Below are 9,733 nucleotides of genomic sequence, written 5' to 3' on the forward strand. Positions count from 1 at the left end.
ATATGTTCAGCCCTGAAGAAGCAGGGCAAGAGGCTATATCACCTGTCCTGGAGAGGGAAACACCAAAGTGGTCTGCTGGAGTCTCTTGTTGCAGTCTGCTGGGGTCCAGACTGAGAGGCATAAGGGAACACTGAGATGTTTCTCAGTGGGAGTCCCAGGTGTAATTACATGAGGAAGCACACTGGGTCATGGAGGTAGGGATCCTTATATCCCAAAACGTGCCTTGAGGGCACTTGTCTTTTGTCCTGCTCTGCTGAACAGGGGAGCCCAGACAACTTTTTTGGAATGCATTGTGTCTGGGTATGAAGGTATGTGAATCACCTATTGTATTCAAGGCTGATTGAATGAAAATCAGAGTCTACAGGTGCATTCAAATAATATCCTGTGCTGGGAAAGGCTTCCCAATAATCCTTTCAAAAGTTGGGCACCTTTTCAAAGCTACATCACTGACTCATCCCTATTGTAATGGGGTCCGTTCTTGCCTTCCTGTCCTGAGTGCTCCATTAACAACAGGTGTTATCTGTCTTACAAGAGGAAGAGGGGTGTTTAGATTTCATTCCAAGGCTGAAATGATCTTGAATACCAGACAGTTGCAGTAGCTAGTCCTGTAGTCTGCTTAGTCAGGCTCCCTCACAGAAAGAGGGAGTGTAGATCTAATCCCCTTTCCAATTTGTGGGGGCTGTAGTCAAATCTAGGGACAACCAGTCCACTGCCAACTAAGCAATTTGTCCCCGTGTATAACAAACTAGGAGCTCACATTGTGGTGCAGCACCTGAACATAGCAAAAGTGCAATCTCCAAGCCTGGAGATGTAGCTGCAACCAGGGAAGCTTCTGGGAGCGGACAGAATAAGCTCAGCTGGTGACACACTGCACACATGCATATGTGGGCTTTGATACTGAGCATAAAATCCATACCCTCTAACATTTCACCAGTGAAAATAGGGTCATGCCTGTGAGTGCGTAGGGGGCAAGCCAAGCAGCCTGGGAGGCATGATGTACAATGTATAGATTTCTAGCAGTTTAGAGGTGGGCCATAACTTTCCACCAGTCTCCAGTATTACTTTCTTTTTAAAAAATATACAGTATATTTCATCCTTTAGTATTCCTATTCCCAGGGCATCTCTCAAATAATAGTTAACAATTCAATAAAGCCAACATCAGCACAAACAAATTTTAAAAATATTTCAAGAGCAGAGTGCAGAAGCATAGTTGCAGCAGAATAAAATCAGTTTAAAACCCCTTTTATTTTCTAAAAGGTCTTTACCTGGCACCAAAAGAACACAAACATGAGTGCCAAATTAGCCACTCTGGAGAGAATATTCTCAAAGCTGGGTGCTACAGCTAAAAAGGTGCTCCCTCTGTTTGCTGCCCACCTGACTTCAGAAGATGAGGCACCCAGAGAAGGGCTCCTGAAGATTACCTTAATATACAGACAGATTCATGTTGAGATAGGTGAGTCTTCAGGCACCAAGTTCCCAAGCCATGTAGGGCTTTCAATATAAGCATCAGCCCATGTATCATCATAATCTAGTCTGGATGTTACTAAATCATAGATAATTGTGGCCAGGCTAGCTTTTTTCCAGAAAGGATCACAACTGGCATACCATCCTCAGCTGGTGGAAGGTGTTGCATATAAGGGAAGGAATGACTCCTTCCTTTTATGTTTTGTACATTATTGAAGCTATTCACATGATTTATCAAAACCGGGCTACTAAAGGCCAGCCTGGTTTTGATCAATTGTGGGAACCACCGGGCTTGCCCGCGAGCCCAGTGGTTCCCTGGCAGCTAGCCCGCCTAACAACCCCTCCCCTTAAACAAGGTTAACAGAGCGAGTGCTCCGTTAACCTCATTTTTTCTATTGTGTGTGGTGGCTGGCACATCTGGGGAGATGAGGGGGGGTACGCCAGGAAGGCACCGTGTACTTGCACAGTGCCTTCCTGGGGTTCGGGGGGGCAGGGCACTGCACAGCAGCTCTCCCCTTCCCCTGGTCCCCAGAGGTCCTAGTGGAGCTGCAGCCAGGCTTGGGAGAGCCCAACTGGAGCAGCCGCTCATCTGGGCAGCCGATCCAGCTGCTCAGCAATGAACGACTGCTCGTGCTCATGTGCATGGAGAGCAGGCTAAGGATCAGGGACAGAAGGTTCTGGTTCCCTGAGGTAGGAATTATCCTGATTGGCTGGTGTACACCTCTTTTGGGTTGGGTGTAAGAACTGAATTCAAAAAGAAGGTTGGATGGAATCGGCAGTAGCAGATTGCTGTGTGAGCTGAGAGGCTGGAAAACTATCTGAGTAGGATGGGCTGAAGCTGCTGGAGAATTAGCAATGAGAGAGCTAGGCCTACAGGAACCTGCTAGATCTTAGTTTAGAAGGCTAGCAAGTTTGTCTGTTCTGCAGTTTTAAACTGTACTCTTGCGTAACTGAATTTCCCCCTGTTTGTTCCTGTACTTTTTTTTTATTTTTGAAAACTTTGTCTTTGTAAACGTATTCGTGTTTTTCACTATTTTGATAGAGACCATAGTAAAATAGTGAAAAACACAAATACATATTACAAGAACAAAGTAAACGTAAAAAGACAAAGATATTTTGTTTTGATCCCAACCCATGCCTAACTTGCCCTATTGATTTGCCAAACTTTTGAGTTTTCGTTATTTTTGAGAGAAAGGGGTGGCTGGGAGTGGAACCAGTCAAAAATACTCTAAAAATCCTAAACTGGTGGCTGGGGGGGGTATAGACTGAGGGCCAGCTGAGGCCAAGGCCTCACACCATGGATGGCCAGATTTATGAGCACTTGCATCTGGCAAACCTGATCCTTTGGGAGAATTACAATCCTACCCAGAACAGATTGAACATAACCTGTTGAACAACAGTATTATTGGCAGAAGCAAAATGAATTACACAAAAATACATAGCATTGTCCAATGTGCCTAATTTATTCAGCTTTTCTTTGGGGGAAATGTGAAGTATCTTGATGCAGATTTTTTTTTCCAGAGAATCACATTACCTTGATGTAACTGAGAAATTGAAACCTGCCTCTAGCATCAACTGGATAGATACTTCAAAGTAAGGCCAATGTGCCACAGGATGCATGCTCCAAAAATGCAAGAGGTGTACTTACCCTGAGATTACTAGAGATGGTTGTTTACCATTGCAGATATTTGTCAGGAAAGAGAAAATGTGTAGGTGAAAAGCAAAGCACTGGGGTAGCAGAATGGCAGAAATGGAACTTTGAGGTGATAGAACAATGAAAAAACATTTTGGAGCTATGAACAACCCTATACTCCTTATTAAGTCTGAGGTTTCTCAGTTAATGGGAAATGAAGTGCTGTGCATGAATATATGCATTATACCCTTTGATAATAATTACTTACCTCACGTGGGTGTCATGAGAATTAATTTACAAGTTAATATTTGTAAAACACTTTGAAGATAAAAGGCCTTTATAAATATGTATTATTGGTATTTATTGTTATTAATAAGCTACATTTATTCAAACATGTCAAAGCCACTAATCCATGCAAAGTCTGAGGTTTGAAAAATGCTGGTTTTGAGTTAACAAAAATGCAAACAGCCAAGCAAATAACTCCTTATCTATTAAAAAAAAATTTTTTTTCCTCCTTCCCGGCTTGGCTTTTTCTAAAATTATCCAACAGAAGTTAACAATTTTAAAAAAATCTAGAATTAGAATAAGAAATGTGCAGCACGATCCTAAGCATATTTGCTTGTTTAGAAATAAGTCTCACTGTGTTCAGTGATACTTTCTCCGAGGAAAGTGGGCATGAGATTAAAGCCTTAAACTCCAAGTACTGTTTTTACTTTTTAGAAGCACCTGCATATTATATGAACTGAAAATGTATTTGCAGGTCAGAATCCTGTCAAACTAAGCCATAGGCACACCTTAAATCTGACACTGCCACAAGCAAAGCACTTACACTTGTAACTTTCACACAGCAAGTTGATTTTGACTCCTGGCGCCCTCAGAGCCCCATGGTTTTCTTTGGTAGAATACAGGAGGGGTTCACCAATGCCTGCGCAGTATGAGATGATGCTTTCAGCATCCTCCTGTATTGCTGCTGCCCGATATGGTACCAGCGGTGCTTGTGTGTATATATGATTTTACCATATAAAAAACCCACGTTCCATGCTGAAATATGTTCTTAGCAATGGATTGGATCCAAAGGTTCTTTTCCCCTGACAAAAATTTCCTTCTTCAGAGTTAGCTCTTTCCATTGGTGGAAGGGAATCTTTGTATACAACCCATAATATCCGAAAACATCTTAAAATAACTATTTTAAAACCCTGCTGTACTATTGCATGACAGAATATCATTAGTGGCGAGGTAGACTAGAGTACAAATGGAGAAAGACTCGGCTCAAATCTGACAGGTTACAACGTAGAGCACATCTGAAGGTCTGTGTTCTGGAAATACGCATGGCAAAAAAGCAATTATTTTCTGCCCGTATTGCATCCGCAAGTTCTCATCTAGCAGAATTGTCTAGGGTTGTGAGAGGGCTAGTACGAGCCCTCTCCCCCTTGAATCCAAATTTGGAATCATCAAGTAACCGCTGTGACATTTTTAATGATTTTTTTGCAGACAAAATACCTCATATTCAGGCTGAACTGGATTCTACAAATAGGGCACAGTCTGTTATGGAGGTATCCAACAACTCCTCTTATGTGATCAGACTAGATCACTTTCAATTTGTGACTCCTGAGGATGTGGACAAGCTGTTTTGGACTGTGGGTTCTACCACCTGCTCTCTTGCCCAACTTGTCTTATTTTATCTAACAGTCAGATTATCAGAGAGGGTCTGGTAAACATAATAAATGCTTCTCTGTAGGAGAGTAGGATGCCTCCTTGTCTTAAGGAAGCTATCATATCATACTTGAAAAAACCTACTTTGGACCCCTCAGAGTTAGGCAACTATAGGCCAATCTCTAATCTCCCATGGTTGGGCAAAGTGATTGAGAGGGTAGTGGCCTCTCAGCTCCAGACAGTCTTGGAGGAATTGATTATCTAGACCATTTCAAACTGTCTTTCGAGTGGGCTATGAGTTCGAGACTGCCTTGGTCGGCCTGATAAATGACCTCCAATTGCCTATAGTATCGACAGAGGATTTGCGACTCTGCTGATCCTTTTGGATCTCTCAGCAGCTTTTGATAGCATCGACCATAGTATCCTGCTGAGTCGCCTGAAGGACGTGGGATTGGGTGGCACTGCTTTACAGTGGTTCTGTTCCTACCTCTTCAGTAGATTCCAGGTGCTATCACTTGGAGACAGTTGCTCTGCAAAGCAAGAGTTACTGCATAAGGTTTCACAAGGCTCCATACTGTCTCCACTGCTGTCTCCAACATCTACATGAAGCCACTGGGAGAGATCATCAGGAACTTTGGTGCAGGGTGTTATTAACATCCCAAATCTCTTTCTACATATCAGCATCATCAGGAAATGGCTTAGCTTCCCTAAATGCCTGCTTGGAGGTGGTAATGGGCTGGATGAGGGATAACAAACTGAGGTTGACTCCAAATAAGACAGAGCTGCTGATTGTGGGGGTTCAAAACCCAAGAGATGGTTTAGATATGCCTGTTCTGGATGAGATTACTCTCCCCCTGAAAGATCAGGTACATAACTTGGGTGTGTTCCTGGATCCAAAACTCTCTCTGGTTTATCAGACTGAGGTAGTGGCCAGGAGCACTTTTTATCAGCTTCGGCTGATTTCTGGAGGTAAATGACCTTAAAACAGTAGTACACATTTATTTATCAAACTTGTATACCGCCCCAAACTTAAGTCTCTGGGAACATATGCTGGTAACCTCCATGCTTGTCAACTATAATGCACTCTACATAGAGTTGCCTTTGTACATAGTCCGGAAACTACAGCTGGTACAGTATGCGGCAGACGGATTGGTCTCTGGGACAACCCAAAGGGACCATATAACACTGATTTTAAAAGAATTGCACTGGCTGCCGATATGTTTCAGAGCAAGTTACAAAGTGATGGTTATTACCTATAAAGTCCTGAATGGCTTAGGTCCAGGGTACTTAAGAGAGCACCTCCTTTGTCATGAACCTGCTGCCTATTAAGTTCATCTGTGGAGGTCTGGTTAGAATTGCCGCCTGCTCATCTGGTAGCGACTCAGAACCAGGCCTTCTCTGTGGCTGCCACAGGGCTTTGGAATACATTCTCTGTCAAAATAAGAACTTCTCCATCAATGATTGCTTTTAAAAAGACCCTTAAGACACACTTGTTTTCTCAGGCTTTTAATTAAAGCTAATTTTAAACTGTTTGTTTTACTCTGTGAAATTGTTGTTGTTTTTTTTAATTCTGTGAAAGTGTTTTAATTGTTTTAATTTTATTTTTATTGTAATTTGGACTAAGTGCACTGTCAGCAGTGTATATACTGAAAACAGCAAAGAAACATAAGCACTCTGGTAATATGTTCTGGGTGGAAAAGCTCCAGCTCTGATGTACACATGGAGCTCTGATGTCTGGAACAGTGGAGGAAGCAAAATTGTGTACACATAAATATATAGATCTATTCCTTCCTTTGAATTAGAGAGGGAATGTCATGAGCACAAAAGCAGCTCTTATTGCACACTCTTGTTGAGTGCACATAGGATAAGGACTGGAGCAATGGGAAGAAACCTACAAATACCCCAAAGTGGCACATATTTGTCAGAGAAGTCCATTATTTGGTGGAGAATTATATTTTCATATTATTATCTCATATTTATGTGTATGATACTGTGCTTTGTAGAAAGTGTATAACCCACACTGAGGTCTAGTGGGCAGAATGGTTAGAAAGTGAAACAAATAAATCACATAATCTTCCATAATAATGAGGAAATAATGAGGAAAATGAACATCTAACACTGTACAGCCCTTTTGTGTAGATGTAGTCGTAGTCGTAATCTTCATTACAGTCACAGACCAGAAAAATCACAACAAACAGCAGATAAATACATTATTTATTAAACTGCCCAGAGCCGTTTGGATGGGACAGTATATAGATGAAGAAAGAAAGAAAGAAAGAAAGAAAAGAAAGAAAAGAAAGAAAAGAAAGAAAAGAAAGAAAAGAAAGAAAAGAAAGAACAATCAGTTCTTGTCGAGTTCTACAAGCAGTCAGACAGAATTTGGGAACATTTGAAGAAATTACATTGTTTTGATCAGAAAGTATATGTTGAAGATAGAAAAAATAAATATGGCCTGGAAAATTAGTAAAAGTGTTATATACTGGTCATGAATATTTCTGTTAAAGTTACAATACAATACAATAACATATGAGCTTTCAGTTCAATGGTATCCATGCAATACAGGCAAAGGCACTCTACATAATAATTTTCTTAAATTTTCTTTCCAAAACAGCCATGGGTAAAATATTAAAATGAACTAATTTTAAAGTCCTTTGATATTTTGGCACCATGATTTGGCTTAAATATCTGGCTGGTGTAAATCTAACAGATTGATTGCCCAAAAAGACATCCCAAGGTGTGAGGAACTGCTCTATCTGCCTTTCCATATCTACAATTTGTTGTCTGAGTGCTATTTTGGCCAGCCCATTTGCATTATACTTAAGTCTGCATACTGCTCAAGCTTTTTCTTTAAATGTATTTACTAGGGGTGTGTACGAAATGGATTTTGCATTTTGTTTCGAGCTTGAAACGAAAAGCAAAATGCTTGAAACATTTCATTAAAACAGCAGGAGAGCTGACTGTTTCAACAAAACAGACCAGAAACATTTCAAGTGTTTCGGCCATAAGGAACAATGAGGAACCTAAAACACTTCATTGTTCCCCATGGGTAGCTCCTAGGGACACCAAAGTGAGTTGGGTGGTATGGCATGATGGGTACTACCCACTACCCAACCCTCAAAAGAAATGGGCAAGTAGGCAATTTTTTTATTTTTTTAACCTTTTCCCCCAAACCCCATAGGATCCTATGGGGCAAGGTTACAATTTTGTTAAAAATCACCTGCTTGCCCATTTTCTTTGTGGGTTGGGTGGTAGGTTGGTAGCACCCATCATGCCCCACCACTCTACCTGCTTTGGTGTCCCTAGGAGCTGCACATAGGAAACAATGAGGTGTTTCAAGTTCCCCATTGTTCCCTATCGCCAGAACAAATAGAGTGCACAATTTTGCAGTCTTGTCTTTTAAAACCACTGCAGAAGCACACAGTAAAAGGGAACCTGTCTCTCCTGACACAAAACACACATTTAAAAGACAAACCCAAAATGGCCAAAAAAAGAATCACTGACCCATAACCCACTGCCAGCCACAGTGCCTGCGCTGCAATAACATCATTGGCACAAGTTGCTCTCTACACACATTACTTCCTAGCATTGCAACAGCTGCCACAGCAGCACTCTTAACAGCAAGCACCGCTCAACTTCAGTCACATTTTGACTGAGTACACCTTGCAATGCAGATTGCAGAGCAGAGCAGAGCAGTGAGTGAAGCACAAGTGAGTCTCAAGGCCAGACATGGAGCTCATCACAGCAATCACCAAGAAATATTACACACACACACAATTTCTCGCCACAACACTATCTCACAAACAAAACAAACCACAACTCAAGAAAGGCAGGCAGGCACCTAAGTTCTGCCTTTGTCAATCTGAGATCCAGCAAAACCAGACAATTATAGCAGCAATAGAACAGCAAGCATATTATACTCAGGGCTGAGAAAAGAAAACCACCAAATCAAACCTTCCTTGATTCCTTCCTCCTCTCGTGATATAAAGGCGCTCTCTGCCTCCCACTCCCTTTGAACACATTTTAAAATTCTCCTTTTTTGTTCCCCCTTTGTCAATCTGAGATCCAGCAAGACCAGATAGTTATAGCAGCAATAGCACCAAATATTATACTCAGTGCCGAGAAAAGAAAACCACAAAATCAAACCTCCCTTCCTCCTGTCCTGATGTATCCTTTTCTTCAAGAGAGGCATAAGAGCGCACGCTCGCTCTCTCTGCCTCAGAGTCCATTTGAATGCATTTTGAAATACCCTTCAAAGGTTTTCCCCCTCCTTCCTCCCTACCCCAGCCAATGGGGGCACAGTTGCCTATGACAACACTTGATTTGGATGCTAACAAGCCAACCAAGAAGCAAGGAGATTGCAAGCCAATTGGAAGCCAAGCCAGTGTCAGAAAACCAGTCAGCAAGGGAAAAACAACCCACCAAAATGGTGCTCAAAACACTTGAAAATTTTCAAGTTGAAATGGGGTCATTGCATTCTGAGCTCCAAACAGGACCTTTATCTTAAGGGTGTTTTGTTTTGAGCTCAAAATACTCAAAACAGCCTATTGCGAGCTCAAAATGTTTTGTACATTTCTAGACAGGTTCGTCCTTAGGGTGGAACAACCAGGGTGATTGCCCCGAACCCTGCACTAGTACAGGCCCCGCGCTGGCACATTGGCCGAGCAGCCTGCCCTGCTCTCTCTATCCCAGAAATTTATTTCCCTGCCCCCTCAGCCCGGGCTGGCACACCATGCAGACTAGTCTGCTATTCAAAGGCTCCCTGCACACAGACTGCTACAACTCCCTCTGCACCACCACAGACTCTCAGCTGTTTGGCAGGTGGGCTTCCAGATGCCTCTGTATGCTGGCCTGCCTGAAGCTTTCCAATGCAAGCTGGCAGCTGCCTGAAGGCAGCAGGGAAGAAAGGAGGCAGTGTGGCGAGTGCACCACAGCACCATACTCACCCTCTGCCCTGAGCCAGTGTCTGCCTCAGATATAGTAATG

Source organism: Hemicordylus capensis, chromosome 1, assembly GCF_027244095.1.
Source record: "Hemicordylus capensis ecotype Gifberg chromosome 1, rHemCap1.1.pri, whole genome shotgun sequence".
In the NCBI taxonomy this organism is placed as follows: Eukaryota; Metazoa; Chordata; class Lepidosauria; order Squamata; family Cordylidae; genus Hemicordylus; species Hemicordylus capensis.